Source organism: Budorcas taxicolor, chromosome 20, assembly GCF_023091745.1.
Source record: "Budorcas taxicolor isolate Tak-1 chromosome 20, Takin1.1, whole genome shotgun sequence".
NCBI lineage: Eukaryota > Metazoa > Chordata > Mammalia > Artiodactyla > Bovidae > Budorcas > Budorcas taxicolor.
The window spans coordinates 3,927,417-3,943,054 of NC_068929.1; positions in this window are offsets into that span (position 1 = coordinate 3,927,417).

Below are 15,638 nucleotides of genomic sequence, written 5' to 3' on the forward strand. Positions count from 1 at the left end.
AAAATAACCAAAAGTAGAAGAAAAGGCAGATCTTCAAAAAATTATATAGTACATCCAACTCCAGGCATATCAATCATCAAACCTAAGAGACACCTGTTTGTTCAACCAAGAAATAGCCATAGAACAAGAAGGTTAACATTTAACATTATTCATTACCTTGATGGTTAGGTAAGTTTGGTCTTTAATGACCATCAATGTCAACTTTTGCTCACATTAGTCATCTTTACAAGCTGGTTTTTTAGTTATTACACAGAGAGCTCTGACACTTTAACCAAAAGTGATAATTTACAGGTCCAAATAAGTAAAGATCTAAATAAAAACCACAACAAACAAAGGAAGGGATTCTTTTTTCTTTATTTAATCATTGCCTTGGGGAGGGAAGTTCTGAGGGGAAAAGTATATAACACTTAAATTGTGAACCTTTCAAACTCCCTTTCAAAAGCATATTCCTTTTCCTATTTATTATCCACTGAAGTGTGGGCTGTAGTGGAGTTTTAAAAAGCTGATAAATCACTCCTAATCTTCCATAAATTTCCCTATTCCCTGAATCTACTGTTACTAATATTCCCTTCTTGCTCCTCAAATAGTAAATGGTGGGCATACCAGGTAGCTGAGACCTTGGGGAAGGACATCTTGGCTTCTTTAGAAGAATAGATGTGTCTCAAGATTTTGTTCTGTGCTGGAAAAATTCATCTCATTAATCCAGGTGAGGATAATTACTCAGAATTACTCAGGGAAAAAAGCATTGTCCTCTGTTAAGAGGACTGAACTTTTGGTTCCAGGAAAGATGGAGCAGAATCTCTTCTCCCTGTTCCTCCCATTCAGTTCAGTTCAGTCGTTCAGTCGTGTCCAGTTCTTTGCGATCCCATGAATTGCAGCACACCAGGCCTCCCTGTCCATCACCAACTCCCGGAGTTTACTCAAATGTATGTCCATCAAGTTGGTGACGCCATTCAGCCATCTCATCCTCTGTCGTCCCTTTCTCTTCCTGCCCACAATCCCTTCCAGCATCAAAGTCTTTTCCAATGTGTCAACTCTTCACATGAGGTGGCCAAAGTATTGGAGTTTCAGCTTCAGCATCAGTCCTTCCTATGAACACCCAGGACTGATCTCCTTTAGGATGGACTGGTTGGATCTCCACGCAGTCCAAGACTCTTCTCCAACACCACAGTTCAAAAGCATCACTTCTTCAGTACTCAGCTTTCTTCACAGTCCAACTCTCACATCTATACATGACCACTGGAAAAACCATAGCCTTGACTAGACAGACCTTTGTTGGCAAAGTAATGTCTCTGCTTTTTAATGTGATATCTAGGTTTGTCATAACTTTCTTTCCAAGGAGTAACTGTCTTAATTTCATGGCTGCAATCACCATCTGCAATGATTTTGGAGCCCAAAAAAATTAAAGTCTGACACTGTTTGCCTATCTATTTGCCATGAAGTGATGGGACCAGATGCCATGATCTTCGTTTTCTGAGTGTTGAGCTTTAAGCCAACTTTTTCACTCTCCTCTTTCACTTTCATCAAGAGGCTTTTTAGTTCCTATTCACTTTCTGCCATAAGGGTGGTGTCATCTGCATATCTGAGGTTATTGATATTTCTCCCGGCAATCTTGGTTCCAGCTTGTGCTTCTTCGAGCCCAGAGTTTCTCATGATGTACTCTGCATAGAAGTTAAATAAGCAGGGTGACAATATACAGCCCTGATGTACTCCTTTTCCTATTTGGAACCAGTCTGTTGTTCCATGTCCAGTTCTAACTGTTGCTTCCTGACCTGCATATAGGTTTCTCAAGAGCCAGGTCAGGTGGTCTGGGATCCCCATCTCTTTCAGAATTTTCCAGTTTATTTTGATCCACACAGTCAAAGGCTTTGGCATAGTCAATAAAGCAGAAATAGATGTTTTTCTGGAACTCTCTTGCTTTTTCCATGATCCAGTGGATGTTGGTAATTTGATCTCTGGTTCCTCTGCCTTTTCTAAAACCAGCTTGAACATCTGGAGGTTCATGGTTCACATATTGCTGAAGCCTGGCTTGGAGAATTTTGAGCATTACTTTACTAGCGTGTGAGATAAGTGCAATTGTGTAGTAGTTTGAGCATTCTTTGGCATTGCCTTTCTTTGGAATTGGAATGAAAACTGACCTTTTCCAGTCCTATGGCCACTGCTGAATTTTCCAAGCTAAAAACCCTGAGCATTAAGTATTAATATAAAATGAATGCAAGAATACTCTGAAAGATGGAGAAAAGGAGGTGTAATGGCCAGGGTCCCCGAGACTTAATGAACGACGTACTGTTTTGTTTCCTGAGTTTTCTTTTGTCTCATATATGCTGGGAGATGATAACCCAGAAATGCCAACACATTTAGACAAAAAAAGCAGGCACCACCCCCTTACCCCCACCCCAGGCCTGCTTTCTCTTGACAGAGGATGAGAAAACAGTCTGGCAAGAAAGAAACTTTTTAAAAAGTTGCCCTACTCTGGCCAAACTGCATAAAACTGTCTTGCTTCCACTCTCATCCTCATCAGCAAATACTGAGCAAAACCACTAGGCTTTCACTGTTGCCTGGCAGTAACGAAGCCCTCTTCCGTCTTCCTTCTGAGGTGGTACATACAGAGGAGGCAGAGAAGAAACCTTGGAGTTTCTCTCCCACCTGATGGTAACAAGTTGCTCCTCCCTCAGCCCTTTTCCCAGTAAAATAAAATATCAGTGAAGGCCCTGTGGAGGATAGCCTAGATTTCTATACGCTTCCTGTTTTAAACCTAAAACAGGAGGTTTAAGTAGGATCCAGTCTCCAAACACAATGCCCCAAACATCCAGAAAAGACAGAAAAATAACTCACTCATTATACTCAACTTGAATGAGAAGACGATTAACAAGTGCCAACAATGGCATGATACAGATGTTGGAATTATCTAACAAGAAGTGTAAAGCAGTTACAAAAATGCTTCACTGAGCAGTTGCAAGTACTCTTAAAAAAACAAAAATAATAGTAAGTCTTAGCAAAGAAACAGAAAATATAAAGAAGAAACAAATGGAAATTATAGAAATAAAAAATATAATATGTAAAATAAACTCAATGAATGTGCTCAATATTAGAATGTTGATGTCAGAGGAAAGATTCCATAAACATGAGGACAGAAAAATAGAAATGACCCATTCTGGCCAGCAGGAAAAATAGGCTGAAAAAACTCCCATAGTCTCAAGAAGCTTAAAATGAAAACTAACATTGGCGTTATCAGAGTACTCCCAAAAAAGGTAGAATGTGGGCTGAAAAGTATTCATTGAAAAAAAAATGGCTGAAAATTCTACAAATTTAGTGAGAGGCATAAACCTATAGATTCAAGAAACTGAGTGAACTCTAAACAGTATAAATTCAAACACATTTAAGGCATTCATAATCAAATTTCTGAAGCCTAAAGACAAAGTGAAAAAGCAGGTGCAAAGAACAATGATGGAACGATGATCCAAATGACAGTGACTCAGAAACCTCCAAGGCTAGAAGGAAACAAATATTTTTCAAGAACTGAAAAAAACAACCCAGAATTGTTTACCCAGTGAAAACAGCCTTTAGGAATGAAAATGAAATCAATACATTCTCAGAGGAAAACTGAGAGGGTTTGTCACTATTTGTTGAGAAAGCTCATTTGGCTATACATCTAATTCTCATTTTTTACACTCAAGAAAATGAGTGTTCCCTTTAGCCTCAGGCTTTGTCTTATTCTATTTCCAAAGAGTAATTTCACATCAGTTCAGTTCAGTTCAGTCACTCAGTCATGTCTGACTCTGCGATCCCATGGACTGCAAGCAGTCCAGGCTTCCCTGTCCATCACGAACTCCTGGAGCTTACTTAAACTCACTTCCATGGAGTTGGTGATGCCATCCAACCATCTCATCCTCTGTTGCCCACTTCTCCTCCTGCGTTCAATCTTTCCCAGTATCAGGGTCTTTTCCAATGAGTCGGTTCTTTGCATCAGGTGGCCAAAGTATTGGAGTTTCAGCCTCAGCATCAGTCTTTCCAATGAACATTCAGGACTGATTTCCTTTATGATTGACTGGTTTGATCTCCTTGCAGTCCAAGAGACTCTCAAGAGTCTTCTGCAACACCACAGTTCAAAAGCATCAGTTCTTTGGTGCTCAACTTTCTTTATAGTCCACCTCTCATATCCATACATGGCTATTGGAAAAACCATAGCTTTGACTAGCTGGACGTTTTTGGCAAAGTAATGTCTCTGCTTTTTAATATGCTGTCTAGGTCTGTCATAACTTTTCTTCGAAGGAGCAAGTGTCTTAATTTCATGGCTGCAGGCACCATCTGTAGTGATTTTGGAGCCCAAAAAGTAAAGTCTCTCACTGTTTCCGTTGTTTCCCCATCTATTTGCCATGAAGTTAATGGGACCGGATGCCATTCACATAGGAGATGCTAAATGGATGAAATGAGGAACTACGACATAGCTGAATCGAGCAATCGCTTCTTACACTTCAGCTTGTCCATATGCATTACCTGAACAAATTGTCAATATCATTTGTTTGTCAGATGTTAAAAGGGTAACTTTCTAGTTCTTCATACAAGCATTGAAACTGCTAATTACAGGATTTTCAGATTTTTGAGGGGAACGCAGCAATATGCAACATTTGTTGCATACAGCACAAACTCCAGATAGTCAGAGTGTCAACTTTATATTTTATGTAGCACCATTGTTGTTGTTTTCCAGTCACTAAGTCATATCCAACTGTTTCTGACCCCATGAACCAGGCTTCCCTGTCCTTCACTATTTCCCAGAGTTTGCTCAAACTCATGTTCATTGAGTTGGTGATGCTATCCAACCCAGAAGTAACATTTCCATTGGTGAGAACTCAGCCACCAGGCCATACCTATCTGAAAGCAACTGGAAATTTAGTTTTTTAGCTGGGCAACTATGTCACCCAGGCAGAGGGAAAATTAATTTTGGAACACTGTGAGATGGAGAGAAAGTATTTTTGTGTTTCTGCACTGTTTGGGTTTTCCAGGCAAATATTACGGCACCTTGAGATCCCAGACTCAAAGGAAGATGTAGAAGGTATTTTCCTACTGCATAAATAATAAGAGCTCAAAAGAGTTATCTAACTTTAGAGATAGATGTTAACATTTTAAGTTGGGGTGCCTCACCCCAACTGGGATTTGGAGGCATGTTTTGTAAAGCTGGAGACACTGAAATTACATAATCCCCTGAGAGATTTACGTTATAAAAGACTTAAGAGTGAGAACCCAGGATCCAGAGGGTTTTTTCCCTCTCTCCTTTTAGAGGGGGAGAAAACAGCTGTCTTTTCTTTTTCTACATAAAAGCCTGGATTTCTTCTCTCATCTTTCCTCCGTCACGTTATAGGCCCCGATGCATGTAGGGTGACGTCTGGTTCTCATATCTCTCCAGGGGTAAGAACTGGCGCAAGAGGAGCTAGCACAATTATTATGATGCAAGTAATAATCATCTGTCTCTGATTCAAGAACCTCATGTGTCCATTCAGGAGAAAATAGAGATGAATGTTAAAATCCAATAAAGTCAATCAGAATCTCCACCACAGGTCCTATTATAAATGAAGCATAGGGCATGAGAATTTTTCACGTATTGGAAATACAGAAAATGTAATTGGAAATATTGCTTCCTACTCCATAAAAGTTGTTTTTCCCTCCTGTCTAGAATATGTATCATGTTATAAATAATCTAACAGAGGAAATTTTCCTATTAGAGCCCTTAGTAAAAGAAAATGATTTCCAGTTAACTGTATTGAGGTACCAAAAGAATCACTTTTTTTCTTTCCTTTTGCCTTTCCCGCTAATGGAAACTACCATCCACTCTATTCTATTTTCCAGCCACCTTGGTTAGCAAAACACTGTGCAGTTCTGCTATACTTTATCAAACATGTGGTACAGGTTATCGAGAACAAAATTTTTTTTGCTTAAATAAATTTCAGCTTTTTAATTATCAAATAGAGTAAGAAATTTCTGCCATACCAGACCTTCTGGATTTGGTATTGACTTTAAGATTTGGTAAGTGTAATAAAATTATTCTTCTACCACAAGGTCATATATATTTTTATCCAATCCTAAACATGTAAATGAAACTCCTGAACGCAAGTCATTTTTAAAGGTGTTTCATGTGAGTTCCAGTGGGTAATAATCCATTATATTCTTTCAATTAATGTGAGAGTTATTTGGAGAAGTAGCATGGCATTTTCTATGTGGAAGGATCTTTAGGCCATCACGTGTTCACAGCGAAACCCTGGAACAATCGTTAGTATCGACCTTATTGAGTTCTTTAACACAATGGTTTCTCATACCTGTCAAATTCCAATTAAAAATTGAACTATTTTTAATTGTTCAGAGGTCCAGTCTTATCATCAGGTTACTTCTGTCCAACAGTGATAGTAACTTTTAAGAAATACATTTTTGGTTAATCCTCTTAGGGAAAAGGGGAAATCCATACAAACTTCCTAGTCAAATAAATTTTTCTTAATAAAATTCTTCACAGTAATGAACTAGGTTCTTGATTTCAGAGTGCCTGGATCCCTATGAAGTTTTCCCCATCAAGCCATATCAGTGCCACAGATCATTTAAAGTTCTTGACAACCTATGATAGCTTTACCCTGATAGCTCAGTTGGTAAAGAATTCCCCTACAATGCAGGAGACCCTGGTTCGATTCCTAGGTCAGGAAGATCCCCTGGAGAAGGGAAAGGCTACCCACTCTAGTATTCCAGCCTGGTAAATTCCATGGAGTAAAATTTTCCTCATCAAGCCATAGCAGTTCCACAGATCTTTTAAAGTTCTTGACAATAGTAATAGTAATATTTTAGTAAAAACAAACAACTTGTTTCCCCTTTAAAATATATTCCATGAGCCAAATATTATTTTTTAAAATTTGGTTTCCATTCAGATCAAAGAGCTTATTTCCTACCTTTTAACTATTTAAAAAATTATGAGATATGACAAATATAGAAAAGCACATAAAACTAATATGTACAATTAAACAAATGATTAAAAATTAAAAAATCTATGTAATCACCCATTTGGTCATATATCATACTATTTTCCATAGTGTGACCATACCAGTTTCTGCACCATTCATCACTCTAAGAGCATTTCTATTGCCGTATAGTCTCACTTAAATTTAGTATTGTCAGACTTTTTAATTCGATGGTCATGTAATAGTACCTCGCAGTGGTTTCAATTTGTATTTCCTGATTACTGAGTTTAGTTAACTTTTTGTTTGTTCAGTTCAGTGGCTCAGTCGTGTCTGACTCTTTGCAACCCCATGAATCTCAGCACGCCAGGCCTCCCTGTCCATCACCAACTCCCGGAGTTCTGACTCAGATTCACATCCATTGAGTCAGTGATGCCATCCAGCCATCTCATCCTCTGTTGTCCCCTTCTCCTCCTGCCCCTAATCCCTCCCAGCATCAGAGTCTTTGCCAATGAGTCAACTCTTTGCATGAGGTGGCCAAAGTACTGGAGTTTGAGCTTCAGCATCATTCCCTCCAAAGAAATCCCAGGGCTGACCTCCTTCAGAACGGACTGGTTGGATCTCCTTGCAGTCTAAGGGAATCTCAAGAGTCTTCTCCAACACCACAGTTCAAAAGCATCAATTCTTTGGTGCTCAGCTTTCTTCACAGTCCGACTCTCACATCCATACATGACCACTGGAAAAACCATCTCCTTGACTAGATGGACCTTTGTTGGCAAAGTAATGTCTCTGCTTTTGAATATGCTATCTAGGTTGGTCATAACTTTTCTTCCAAGAAATAAGCGTCTTTTAATTTCATGGCTGCAATCAGCATTTGCATTTGGTTTTCAGGAAGTGCCTCTCTTTTGCTTCAAGTTATTGATTTGTAGGAGTTCTTCATGTATTCTGAGCACTGTGATGATTATGAGTTGCAAATATTCTCTCCCACTCTGTCTGTAGCTTGGCTTTTTTACTTTTCTGCATTTCTTTTGCTGAACTGAAATTCTTAATTTCAATGTAGTCCAATATATTAACCCTTTCCCTTTTAATTGTGGCTGTTTTGTTTAAGAAACTCTTACCTATATCATGGATAAAATTATTCTAAAGTGCTTTAATTTCTTGCTTTTTTACCTTTATTTCTCTAATCGCTCTGAATTGGATCTAGACAGAGATTCATCAGAGTATTTAGGTTGGTTGTGCAAGGATTCTGTAATTATGGATATATTCATGCCCTTTTCCCATGTCTATGCTTTGGGGGTACTTTTAATCTAATAAGAAAACTATTAGAAGTTTTATATATAAAAAATAAAGATGATAGAATGAAAGAAGTATTGCACAAAGAAGGAAATGATTCTGTATCCTAACTCATCTGGTTCCCAATTGCTCCTTTACAAAGTAGATAGTAATTTTCTTTTGGACCAAGGACCAATGCTCAAAGATTCTCTGGCTGTCTCTGCTAAGGTCTTACTGCTCTCTGAGAAGTAGGAACAGATTAGATGAGAGCATTAGAATCAAACCAGAAGCAAGCATGGCCAAAAAGGAAGAGAACAATAGCAAATAATCTAAATATAGAAGATGTCTGGTGGAGAAAGCAATGGTACCCCACTCCAGTACTCTTGCCTGGAAAATCCCATGGGCGGAGGAGCATGGTAGGTTGCAGTCCATGGTGTCGCTAAGAGTCGGACACGACTGAGCGACTTCACTTTCACTTTTCACTTTCATGCATTGGAGAAGGAAATGGCAACCCACTCCAGTGTTCTTGCCTGGAGAATCCCAGGGATGGGGGAGCCTGGTGGGCTGCCGTCTATGGGGTCACACAGAGTCGGATACGACTGAAGCGACTTAGCAGCAGCAGCAGCAGAAGATGTCTGGAAGTTGGGATCATGGATATTTTGAAAGTAAAAAAGAAAGATGATTGTATATAAAGGAGAAAGGTGTACCAGATCAAAGTGAAGTAGAGAAGTGAATTTATTGTCATCAAACAATCATCATTATTATTTTTAAAATATTTTTCCATAAGCCTGATCAATGTAGAAAGTAACTTTAAAAATATGTCTTAACACAAGTAAAGGCCTCACACAAAGATTCATCATAGAAATGTCTCAATCAGTTGAGTGTTCTCCTCTAACAATTAGTTTTCTCGGGGAAACCACGAACCACTAATCATATTTAATTGTCTTCTCTGAACAGGAAGGCATACTGTACAGCATTTTAGTTGGCACCGGTCTGTTATGAAGCTTCATTCTGAGGAAGTAGGTGCTAATATTTGTATTCTATTTTAAAGAATCTTTATTTAAAAGAAATGTACCATTTAGTGATTCTCAGACTTTTCTGAGGAAATATCCTATTTTGCTTATTTATATCTTTTTTTTTCTTGATCTACCATATTAGTCTTTTCCAAAAACTGGATTTGGGTTTGTTAATCTTCACTATTTTCTTTATTCCATCTCAGGTCCTTGTCCTTACTCCATCTCCTTATGGGATGGCCTTATTATTTCATCTCCACGTCCTTATTTTGAGCCTATCCCCCGCTTTTTGGTGATTTGTTGTGCTTTTTCAATTTCTAAATCTTGTTTCCTAAAAAAAATACTAAAAGCTATAAATTTCCCTTTACATACTATGGATGGAGATCATAGATATTCATAGGAAATGCTTTCATTATTATTAATTTTAACTTTAAAAATTATTTTTAAATTACTTCTTTTATAACTCAACCCTTATTTTAAGCAAGTCAGTAGATTTACTGGTATGACACTAAGTATTGTTTTTTAAATGATGAGTAGATATCATACGATGTTTGTTAGGATGTTTGACATATTTCATAGGAAAAAACTTATAAGAAAGAAAGAAAATATGCTTCTAGACCAGCAAATTTACTTTAGACACTATAGAAATTCTTGCACATGAGTAAAAGTAGACTGTATGATATATAATATTCTTTGCAACTTTGAAATAGTTTGGGAAATAAAACCTAAGCTATCAGTGAAGAATAGATAAATTGGGCTATACTTATGAAAACTAATAATATATAAAGTAAAATGAAGTAAATTTACATGTATCAAGATGCAGAGATTTTTTGGACATCTTTGGTCATAACTCTGGGCTGGTATCAATTATGATATCTAATCAAAAGAAGCATATTTTCTTATTCTAAGAATTTTAAATTACAAACTTTAATAAAACTAATCACCTAAAGTTTTATATACCAAATGAATATAGTATTTACACAATTATTTTTATAGCACTATCATTTTTTGTTGATTTTCTTATTATATATTTCTGTCAACAGTAAAATGCTATCTAATATTCTAACATATTTAAAGTCAGTTTTTTAAAAGAGGCAATTCTCTGAGGAAGAAAAGAGAGTGGCAATTTTAACCAGTCATTGTATTCCACATATATTGATGTCATTTGTGACTAAATTTAGCTTTTCCAGTAGTGTCTTTTGAACACACCATAATTAAAAAGAGGACATTACCACCTCTAGTAAATACACCCAAATGTGCCTATAGCCTTTTAAAATTAGGGTACAGGTATATTCAAGGGAAGCATTGTATCTATAGTTGCATTTTTTGGATCCCACACACTGCAATAAAGATCGAAGCTCCTGTGTGCCCAACAAAGATCCAGTGCAGCCAAATAAATAGATTTTAAGAAAATCATAGGCACTTCCCTGGAGGTCCAGTGGTTTAGACTCCACGCTACCACTACAGGAGGCACAGTTTCAGTCCTTGGTTGGGAAATGAAAATCCTGCATGCCTCGCGGAAAAATAAAGAAGTGGTTTATTTGAATTCGCTGCTTTCAAAAGATGAAAACTGTATTAAGTATAAAGAGAGAAAATTATTTCTAGGCTTTTTTTTTTTTCTTTTTTAAATTCCTAGGCTTTAAGGACTTTACCCTTTGGTTCATTAGCTATTTAGAGGTCACTTAGTACATCATGCAAAATGCCTCACTGGATGAATCAAGATTCATTCACAAATGGGAATCAAGATTGCTGGAAGAATATCAACAACCTCAGATATGCAGATGACACCACCCTAATGGCAGAAAGTGAAGAGGAACTGAAGAGCCTCTTGATGAAGGTGAAAGAGGAGAGTGAAAAAGCTGACTTAAAATTCAACGTTCAGAAAACTAAGATCATGGCATCTGGTTCCATCACCCCATGGCAAATAGATGGAGAAAAAATGGAAATTGTGACAGACTTTATTTTCTTGGGCTCCAAAATCACTGCAGATGGTGACTATAGCCATGAAATTAAAAGACACTTGCTCCTTGGAATAAAAGCTATAACAAACTTAGACAGCATATTAAAAAGCAGACACAATACTTTGTCAACAAAGGTCTGTGTAGTCAAAGTTATGGTTTTTCCTGTAGTCATATACGGATGTGAGAGTTGGACCATAAAGAAGGATGAGCACCGAAGAATTGATACTTTCAAACTGTGGTGCTGGAGAAGACTCTTGAGAGTCCTTTGGACAGCAAGATCAAACCAATCAATCATAAAGGAAATCAACCCTCAACATTCATTGGAAGGACTGATGCTGAAGCTCCAATACTTTGATAACCTGATGCAAAGAGCCTACTTATTGGAAAAGACCCTGATGCTGGGAAAGATTGAGGACAGGAGAAGGGGGCAACAGAGGATGAGATGATGGGATGGTATTACTGATGGACATGAGCTGCCTGGAGTGCTGCAGTCATGGGGTCGCAAAGAGTTGGGCATGACTGAGCGAATGAACAACAGATTCATAAGGAAACCCTATTCAGATTTGAATTTACTGACTGCATTGCTTATTTATGGTTAATTATGGTTTTGAATTGGGATTATTACAATGGATACTACCTGTGATTATTAGGTATTTGGATGAAAAATTGTGAAAAAAAAATTAGACAGGATGTCTAATAACCTGGGGAATTGAATTAGAATTCAATGTGACCCTAAAAAATAGTACTAGTGAGGTGAAATTTATGTAAAATATACTTAACTGGAAAACTAAAACAGGAATAAGAATAGAGTAATTTGCTTACCAGGGGCTTCCCTGGTAGCTCAGCTGGTAAAGAATCTGCCTGCAATGCAGGAGACCCTGGTTTGATTCCTGGGTCCAGAAGATCACCTGGAGAAGGGCATGGCAACCCAGCCCAGTACTCTTGCCTGAAAATCCCCATGGACAGAGGAGCCGGGTGGGCTACAGTCCATGGGGTGGCAAAGAGTTGGACACAACTGAGCAGCTAAACACAAGCACACTATGCTTCTGAAGGAAAAAAAGGTTTAGAGAAAAAAAATGAGGGGGAAATGCTGTTGTATCACCTCACTTGAAATATATTTTGGGTGATTCAGAGATCTTATATAACCATGTTGAAGTAGTATGAAGTAAAAACCTATTTAATACTAAAAATATTGCTGTCATCATTCTAGATGCTAAAAACATAAGCCCAACAATATATCCATCATTCAAAGACAGCCACAATTAATGATGTAATATATTTCATCCCAATCTTTTTGTCTATTGATTTTGTTTAAATATACCATATATTCAACTTCTGGTTACCTGTGTATGATATATTTATTTTCTGTATTATATACAGAAAAAAGTTATCACAGTTCATGTTTTCTTTCATAACAAGCTAAGCTCTTGTTATTTATCAAAAACTATAAATAATTTTAATTTACTTATAAGTTACCTACCATCTTGCTGCGGCTTCTTCTTCGTCTTTAGACGTGGGGTATCTTTCTTAGCTAGTTGCGATTTTGGTGTTCTTGGAGGAGGTGAGGATGTCCTCCTGCTCCACCATCTTGAACCAGAAGTGGACTGCCTGCTTTTGTTTTGTTCTGTTTGTTTTTGGCTGTGCTGGGTCTTCATTGCTGTGTGTGGGCTTCTCCAGCTGTGGTGGGAGCTTCTCTTCACTGTGGTGCATGGCTTCTCTTTCTTGTTGCAGAGCAAGGCTCTAGGCACGAGGGCTTTAGCAGTTGCAGGACACGGGCTCAGTAGTTGTGGCTCAAGGGCTTAGCTGGACTGCATCATGCATGATCCTCCCAGTTGCTGTTATTGTTCAGTCACCCAGTCGTGTCCAATTTCGTGACACCATGGGCTGCAGCACGCCAGGCTTCCCTGTCCATCACCAACTCCCAGAGCTTGATCTGATGCCATCCAACCATCTCATCCTCTGTCATCCCCTTTTCCTCCTGCCTTCAATCTTTCCCAGCAGCAGGGTCTTTTCCAATGAGTCAGTTCTTTGCATCAGGTAGCCAAAGTATTGGAGCTTCAGCTTCAGCATCAGACCTTCCAAGAATATTCAAGACTCCCTTGGTATCTGAGGGACTCTCAACAGCCTTCTCCAGCACCACGGCTAGAAAGCATCATCTCTTCAGTGCTCATCCTTCTTTCTGGTCCAGCTCTCACATCTGTACGTGACTACCAGAAAAACTAAAACTCTGATTATACGGACCTTTGTCTGCAAAGTAAATGTTAGTTGCTCAATTGTGTCTGACTCTTTGTGACCACTGGACTGTAGCCTGCCAGGCTCCTGCATCCATGGCAAGAACACTGGAGTGGGTTGCCAATACCTTCTCCAGGGCACCTTCCTGACGCAGGAATCACACCCAGGTCTCCTGCATCGCAGGCAGACTCTTTACTGTCTGAGCCACCATGGAAGCTCGACAAAGTAATGCCTCTGCTTTTTAATACGCTGTATAGGTTTGTAATAGCTTTTCTTCCAAGGAGCAAGCGTCTCTTAATTTCATAGCTGCAGTCATCATCTGCAGTGATTTTGGAGCCCAAGAAAATAAACTCTGTCACTGTTTCCATTTTTTTCCTCTATTTGCCATAGGGTGATGGAACCAGATGCCTTGACCTTAGTTTTTTGAATGCTGAGTTTTAAGCCAGCTTTTTCACTCTCCTCTTTCACTTCCATCAAGAGGCTCTTTAGTTCCTTTTTGCTTTCTGTCATAAGGGTGGTGTCATCTGCATATCTCAGGTTGTTGATATTCTCCCAGAAAATCTTGATTCCAGCTTGTGCTTCATCCAGCCTGGCATTTCTCATGATATACTCTGCGTATAAGTTAAAGAAGGAGGGTGACAATATACAGCCTTGATGTACTCCTTTCCCAATTTTAAAACAGCCTATTGTCCCATGTCTGGATCTAACTGTTGCCTCTTGATTTGCATACAGGTTTCTCAGGAGTCAGCTAACGTAGTCTGGCATTTCCATCTCTTTAAGAATTTTCCACAGTTTGTTGTGATCCATATAGTCGAAAGCTTCAGCATAGTCAATGAAATAGATGTTTTTCTGGAATTCTCTTGCTTTTTCTATGATCCAATTGATGTTGGCAATGTGATCTGTGGCTCCTTTGCCTTTTCAAAATCCAGTTTGTACATTTGGAAGTTCTCCATTCACATACTGTTGAAGGATTTTGAGCATTCTCTTGCTAGCCTGTAAAATGAGTGCAATTGTGTGGTAGTTTGAACATTCTTTGGCATTGCCCTTCTTTGGGATTGGAGTAAAAACTGACCTTAGAGGAAATGGAGTAGCTCCCATTTGTCAACAAGAGTCTGAAATGCAGTACTTGGGTGCAATGTCAAAAATGACTGAATGATCTTGGTTTGTTTCCAATGCAAACCATTGAGTGTCACAGTAATCCCAGTCTATGCCCCAACCAATAATGCCAAAGAAGCTGAAGCTGAATGGTTCTTTGAAGATCTACAAGACCTTTTAGAACTAACACCAAAAAAAGATGTCCTTTTCCTCATAAGGGATTGGAATACAAAAGTAGGAAGTCAACAGATAGCTGGTGAGTAATAGGCAAGTTTGGCTTTAAGAGTACGAAATGAAGCAGGGCACAGGCTAACAGAGTTTTGCCAAGAGAACGCACTGGTCATAGCAAACATCCTCTTCCAACAACACAAGAGATAACTCTACCCATGGAAACTTTCTCTAAATCCACTCTAGTATTCAGTTATAATGTTCCACACAAAATCTTGAAAGTGAAAGTGAAGTCGTTCAGTCGTGTCTGACTCTTTGCAACCCCATGGACTGTAGCCTATCAGGCTTCTCCGTCCATGGGATTTTCCAGGCAAGAGTGCTGGAGTGCATTGCCATTTCCTTCTCCAGGGCATCTTACTGAAACTGAAACAGAAGTCTCCTACTAATCTATAGTCAGAAAGGCATGCACATTAAACTTTGCCAAAAGTAAATGGTGAAAAAGTGAGTCGTGCATGGTGACTTCCTTCCAAAGAATGAAAAGGGTCAGAGGAGAGCCACTTTCCAGCGAAGAAAAAACTTGAGAAATGCTACTTCGGTCAGGTGATCAAGGCTGATATCAACAGCCATAAAGTATGCTGATTCTATGTATGCTTGATATGATGTGATGAAAATGGCACTTTACCTGTGTGATCTTCCTTTCATAAACCCCTAACCCAGTCTAATCATGAGAAAAATAGCAGATGAGGTTTAGTAGTGGGGTATCCTGTCGTATAGCTGATGAGTACTCATTAAAACTGTCAAGGCCATCAAAAAACATGGGAAAATGAGAAACTGTCACAGTAAGATGAGCCTAAGGAGACATGGCAACTAAATGTAATGTGAGATCCTGGAACAGAAAAAGGATATTAGGTTAAAAACTAAGCAAATCTGAATAAATTATGGACTTTGGTTAACAGGTAGATAGA